General features: G+C 39.6%; 1 long non-coding RNA gene across 1 annotated transcript in view; it reads left to right on the top strand.

The window, feature by feature from the left end:
• LOC113971076 overlaps positions 1-5,635 on the top strand; it is a 49,743-nt gene extending 44,108 nt beyond the window's left edge. Inside the window, exon 4 of the long non-coding RNA XR_003535432.1 lies at positions 5,392-5,635. This is a non-coding gene — a long non-coding RNA (uncharacterized LOC113971076). The remainder of the gene's footprint in view (positions 1-5,391) is intronic.
• Positions 5,636-7,005: the final 1,370 nt, after the last annotated feature.

Raw genomic sequence — 7,005 nt, 5'->3', positions numbered from 1 at the left:
AAGAAGAAGAAGAAGAAGAAGAAGAAGAAGAAGAAGAAGAAGAAGAAAATATAGGTGTATTACACAGAAATGCAGGTAATTAAATCTAAGGATCGTAAAACATTCAGTGCTGAAAAGAAAGCTGCCCAAAAATCCATTGGAAGAACAGAGTAAGTGGAGAAATTAATAAAACTTGACCAGTGGAATTTCTCACATAAGATTCTTAAGAAGTGGGCCTGTGTGAACCTCAGAAGGTTCAACAAAGTCAAGTGCAGGGTCCTGCAAATGGGCCAGAGCAATCCCTGATAACAGTACAGTCTGGGGAGTGAAGAGATCAAGAGTAGCCCTGCTGAAAAGGACTTGGAGTATTGGTGGATGAAAAGCTGGACATGACCCGACAATGTGCAATTGCAGCCCAGAAATACAATCAATATCCTGAGCTGCATCCAAAGCAGTGTGGTCAGCAGGTCGAGGGAGGTGATTCTGCTCCTCTACTCCACTCCTGTGAGATTCCACCTGGAGTACTGCATCCATCTCTGGGATCCCCAACATAGGAAGAACATGGACTTGTTGAAGCAGGACTAGAGGAAGGCCATGAAGATGATTAGAGGGATGGAGTACCTCTCCTATGAAGAAAGGCTGAGAAAGTTGTGGTTATTCAGCCTGAAGAAGAGAAGGCTCCGAGCTGACCTAATTGTGGTCTTTTGGTTCCTCCAGGAAGGCTGGAGAGGGACTTTTCACAAGGGCATGTAGTGATAGGACTAGGGGGAATGGCTTTAAACTGAAGCAGGGTAAGTTTAGATTAGATAGTGGGAAGAAATTCTTCACTATGAGATAGTGGAATAGGTTGTCCAGGGAAGTTGTGGATCCTCCATCCCTGTTTCAAGGCCAGGCTGGACAGGGATTTGAGCAACCTGGTCTATTTGAAGATGTCCCTGCACATCCAGGGGAGTTGGAAATAGATGACCTTTAAAGGTCCCTTCCAACCCAAATTCTTCTATGATTTTAAATGACCTGGAAATTCTTTAGGGTCTGATGTTTTGAACCAAATGAACCTTTTAGGTTATGACTTGGCCCTAAATGAGTAGGATATTTAAAATAATGATAATATTATTCAACATGGATTAATTTAATTTGAAATAGGACTCAATCCTTCATAAGCACTGTAGAAGTGAGCTGCTGGATGTGATTTTATAAGCTTGAGCTCAGGGATTTTTTTGTTTCTTTTCAATGTTCATCTTCCTCACTACACACGGAGGGTACAGGATAGATTCAACCCAGATCAGACAGATAGGCAGCCTGAGATCTGCCTTAGTCACACCTGCAACTGCAGACTTTGTGCCAAAGCTGCAGGCACATTCAGCAGATGGCTAGGAGCTTTTAGGGGTTGATGAAACACATGGAGTCATTGTCAACATCTACACACAGGAAAGTAAGAGAGATTTTCCCTCTCACACACACAGCCACTCTATTTGGGGAATTAAATTGCAGATTAAAAAAAAAAAATCCAACTCAAATTTGGTAGAAAAAATAGGACACTGACACCAGAAATGAAACTACCACAAGAGTCTTATATTAAAGGTTACCCCCAAATAGTCAGAAGCAGCTCTGACTTGCATTAATACTTTCATGTTTGTATTCATAGTCCTCTAAAAGTCTTACTGCTTCATTTTCTTCTTTAACTTCAGACAGTCACATGCTTGTGAAATGTTTTGCTTGACTTGGGGGGGAAGTACACTCTTCTGCTTTTCTATGCTAGATTATTAATTATGTTAAAGACTTTTCTGCCTACTAATGAAAGAAGGAGAGGATGAGGTCTCACCGAAAGCTTTTCTTTGAAGTGAAAATCTTTAGTAGAACCCTCTCATTTCTAAGGACACTATAATCATCTTGATGGGAGGAAAGAAAAAACAGGATTCTGGCTCTGTACCTATCTTCCTCCCACTCTCCCCCTTATTTTTCCTCTCCATCTTCTCCATGCACGTGTGCACGTGCGCGCACACACACATACACACACACACTCACTCTCTGGGCTATGGAAGTAGCAACCTACAATGCATGTATTTTTTGAACTGCACATTGGCATCCACACAGGTACAGTTATTTTTTCAAAATGGCCCATACCTGTAACACGTACATGCCAACACTCACACACCATCCTTCAAGGACTTTACTCTTACTCTTTTTGGTATATTTTTATGGTTTTGACCTTTATTTTCTGCACACATCCTGTCAGATCTTTTGCAAATGAATTTCATAGACACAAATATTTGCTCTAAAGTAATCTGGAATTATAAACACCCACACACGAGGAGACTTTAAACATGAATACTTTGCTATGGAAATACTTGCATTCTTCACTCAGGGAATAAAATCTGCATCTTGTCTGACCACCTCCAACCAGACAGCACAGTTTGAGTTACAATTATGCACCATAATTCCCTGTGATAGAAGAACAGTGAAAATAATTAATTCAAATGCATCCAGATAAATAATTTTAAAGTAAATGCATATTGCTGGAGGAGGCCCAACAAGCAGAAAAAAAGCCCAGTAGCCTAATATGTTATTTCTTGGGAATATCTCTGTCTGCCCTTAGGCTGATATATTCTTTGGGAACACTTTAATGCAGTTCCTATAATTAGCAAGTACTTCATAATCACCTTCAAGAGAATGAAATCTCTCTGTAACACTTGGATGTATTTTGCAGGCATCGAAGCGTACATGGTTCTTGTATCAGTAGAAGAAAAGTTGCAGGGCATGATGGGGGGGCTTTCAAACATTACCAGGAGGCATCAACATTGGTACCCTGTAGCAGACTATATCTCTCTTCTTTGAAAAATACTAGTGAAATCCTGTTCTCACTGAAGCCCCTGGGCATTTTGACAACTGCTTCCCCAGCAATCCAGCTAGGGGAATGGCTTCATTTGCAATGTGCAGAGGCGGGGTGAGGAGCGGAGAAGTATGTGTGGGCAAAGTCATGCGTTCCTTTCCTTACCTGGATGAGGATGTCACATGTGGCCTGGGCCCCTGCCTGGGAGACAGCTGGCAGCTCTCTCCCTCTTTCCCAGCCATTTCCCTTGTACCCCTTGGCCACTCCTGTTCTGCTCTGTGCACCCTTCTCCCGCTAACACCCCGAGGCTATGATGTCTACAGGCAAAATGTGTTCCTTCAAATAAGATTAACTGCCTGTGATAGTATGGAAAGATCATCATGAGGTTTTTAACTCTCTGAGTGTCCCAGGGCAAACTCTTATCTATGGGAGATGCCTTCCAGCTGCCACTGCTGCTTCCCAGTGTCTTCTATTGAGTTGGCATGCCAAGAGATGTAAAAGCGACGTCTCAATATCAATCTGATATATTATCATGCTTGGTAATTATTCTGTCAAGTGTCTTATGAGAGGAGAGAACGGTAGAAACAGCTGTGGAAAATTGGGCAAGGGCTGTTGTTCTTGTAAATATCTTTGAGCTTGATGTTCAGTAATTGCATAGCTGTAAGAAGGACCAGACTTTATAAGACATATTTCATTTGATTGTAAAACTGGCTTGGTGAAGGAAATGTCTAGAAAAGAAATTGTGTGAAAATTTTACTTCTGATAGTGCTTGCCAGGTGTTTGAGAACTTAAAAAGAATAGATGACTAAAAAAAAAAACTAAATTGTTTTAATGAAATTTTTCCACCTCTTTTTTTTTGTCTACAAATTTGAATTTGATTAGAGGGTTGCGCATTTGCAAAATGCATTAGTTGACAAACAGATCACTCCCTGGACCCCATGGATCCCTGTACCTCCTCCTGTTAGTAAGCATCCCCAATAAATTCCCTATTTCTCATTTTGAACCACAGAAGGCTTTTATGACATTTCATGTTAAAATGTATTTACCCGAAATAATTTCTCTGAAGTGATCTACAGGATTTAGACTGCTCCAGAGTATTCTGAATTATTTAGACTGTGAAAGTGCTCTATATCTCAAAAAACCAGACCAAAAATATATAACCAAATGTCTCTGTGGTAATCTGAGTAGACCAAGCCTGCACCTTATGTACAGTATAACACATAATAAAATAGCTCTTTGATTTCCATTAGAATTTCTAATGTAGTCATGTCATAGTGTTGTTCAATAACTACTGAAATACTTGGAGGGAAAAGTTGAAAACAACTGAACAAACACTAGGCAGTATTTTTGTTCGACTAAAATGTCAAAGGGGTCTATGCTTTTCAAGTACCTGAAAGCAGCTAGTTAATAGGGTGGTTTGTTCATTGTTGGAAGTTGAGGGAAAGACTAAAGCATTTGTAAGACTAACCTCTCATGCAAGGATAAGTTAGATTAATGGTTTACAAAATGTTCTAGGTAAAGAAACTCTTTTACCTGCAGGGTTTTACGTAGGCAGGCACGTGAAAAGTCTGTTTGCAGTACTGCAGGGTTGGCATGCACTGCTTATTTAGATTCTACCTGAAAAGCCGGTAGTGATTTCATGCCATCAGAATGAATTTGGAACAGAATTCATTGCTCTTTCCAAGAGAGATAATTTGTGAGCAGCCCTTTTGGTGCAGGTTAGACTTGTTCTGTCTTTAACCTTCACACCTTTTAAATCATATGCTTTTAAGGAGGATAATATAGGGACATTGAAGGACTTTGGTCAAAGTATATATAAGACCAGATTCATAAGTCCTAGATTATTTGACTATATCTAGCACAGAAATCCGGTGTGGCCTGAAGCTTGTCATCTGACTCTTTATGTACCTCAAATTCATCCTCTCTGACACAGTAAAATTTGTCCATATCCAAGGTAGGTAGATGGTATTGAAACTTATTTTTACTCTAGGACGTGATGTGTACCATGGACAAGAGAAGGCTGAAGTTTCACTTAATCACTGTTTGTATCTCTCTTTCAAATTATCAGTTCTTAAGTTGTAAGTTGAGATGGACACAGTTCTGGGAACTGCCAAGCAGTCACATATTCCATCAACTGAGGTGACAGAAGAGGGAAGTCAAGATATCCTGTGAAAGCCCAGAGAATCAGATCGTATTATAGAGCAGAGTCAGTATAGATACACACACACATACGTATAAACACATCTATGTGCAGATATCAGTCAATTAGTCTGATAAACCTAAATCATTTTGTGAGTTTATAAACTATCGAACATTCAGGCAGATTTGTTATAGCTATGGGTTAAAATGGCTATATAAATCAGACATTTCCCTTTTCAAACCCAGACACTGACACGGAATGTATATGGAGTTTATACCCTTAAGCTCTACTCTTAAGTAGGAGTAAAGAGCAGTCAGCCCATTCCCTGCCCTCCATTCCCAGGAGTGCTTTTCTGGAGAGTTCTTGTCATAAAAAGGTCTGACTTTCCACCCCAAATGAAGGTGACTATGCTTTTCTTACCATCTGTTTTCTTCTTTTACAGCTTTCAAGATGTACAAGGGGACCTCTTGGACCATGAGCCTTGGTTGTGGACATTGTTTGCCATGAGACCAATTGCCTGGGGCAGCAAGTTCTAGAAACTCCCATTTTCTCATAGTACAAAGAGCTGTCATTGTCTCTTCTGCTCAGTCATAAATGTGTCTTGCACATGTGGAAGGATTGAATACAGTCTCTAGCTCTATAGCAATAAAATTATCTTCAGATGGGAACTGTCCATACTTAATATGCTACAGTACCTTCTCATGTTCTGTAACAATAAGCTTGACACAAGCATTAAAAATTCATTAAACTGTATTCTAAAATACTTTATAGATTATATTTTTTCTCACATGGAGGTCCGAGCCTGGCTCTTGTTCAAGCTGATGCAAAGTAAATTGCTGCCCTTGTGTGATCTTATTTTTGTTAAATAATAACAGAAAGAGTAAGAATTTCAGAGACACACAGTCAGACCAGTTCAGTAACAAGGGTTACACAGAGACTTCTCTGTGTCATACTCAGTTACATTTAAACATAATGTGATATGATGCCTTTTAAAACAGTCACTCACTGCATGCTGTTTTCAAGCCAAGCACCCATGAATGAGTCTTAAGAGGTGAAAAAACTGCTAAAGGGAATCGTAAGCTTGATTATCTCAGACTGTCACACCTGCACAAAAAGATGACTTATCTCAAGATGACTTGTCTTGGAGATGAGTGCCAAAAAGATATTCACTGCTTTTTCCCAATAACCCTTTCAGAAAGAATAATCAAAGAGGTTTGGTAGTTGTTAAAGAGGAAGCCATGTAACAGGGTAGGATCAGCCCCTGAATATATATATTCTAAGCTCATTAAACTCCACACAACTCTGTAAACACTTGCCCTCCTAACTGAGGAAGAAACATGTTCCCTGCCTCTTTTCCAACTAGAATAATTGCAGTGTATTAGGACAGACAAGGTAGGTCAAAGCAAAGCCTGTTTAAAGTTCTCATTTCAACTGCACATTATGCACTTGTATTGTAATATATTCAAACTGACAGCTTCATTATGGAGAATTAATCTAAATTATGTCTAGACATATATTTGCAACCACAAGCATCACAGAGACTGCTTGGTGGCTGACTGCTCAGAGGAATTAAACAAGAAAATCACAGGCTTAAACCTTACAAATAAATGGTTGAATTGGTAAACCAAGGAATAAATGAGTTTAGGCCATGCTTCAGGAACAATACCAAAATCTTCTCCCTAGAATTTTACTACTTTACAGGCTTCTTTGTCAGTTTACCATTTTAATTGTCATTCCCTCGGCTGTAGGGATGCAACCCTGCTGTAATGCTACCACAGGCTCAGAAGCCTACACAGCAAGAGTGTAGGAAAGTCACAGCAAGCCATAGGAAGCATTACATGATTCCTCCTTCTGTGCAGTAAAAATGCTTGGATATGCCCATACTTTGAAAGAATATTGTGAATCTCCTATGGCTATTTTGAGTCAGGTGTGTCGGGAAGCTTAGCTATCATTTCAACATTAGTAAAGTTACAGATATAAATTTAGTGCTGTTCTACCATTAATGGTGATGGGGGAAAAAGGAGGCTTGTAGCTCACAATGTTATTATTTATTATT

This window comes from Neopelma chrysocephalum, unplaced genomic scaffold (genome assembly GCF_003984885.1).
Source record: "Neopelma chrysocephalum unplaced genomic scaffold, ASM398488v2 Primary Assembly neopelma1_23, whole genome shotgun sequence".
NCBI lineage: Eukaryota > Metazoa > Chordata > Aves > Passeriformes > Pipridae > Neopelma > Neopelma chrysocephalum.
This window is presented reverse-complemented; position numbering and strand designations above follow the sequence as displayed.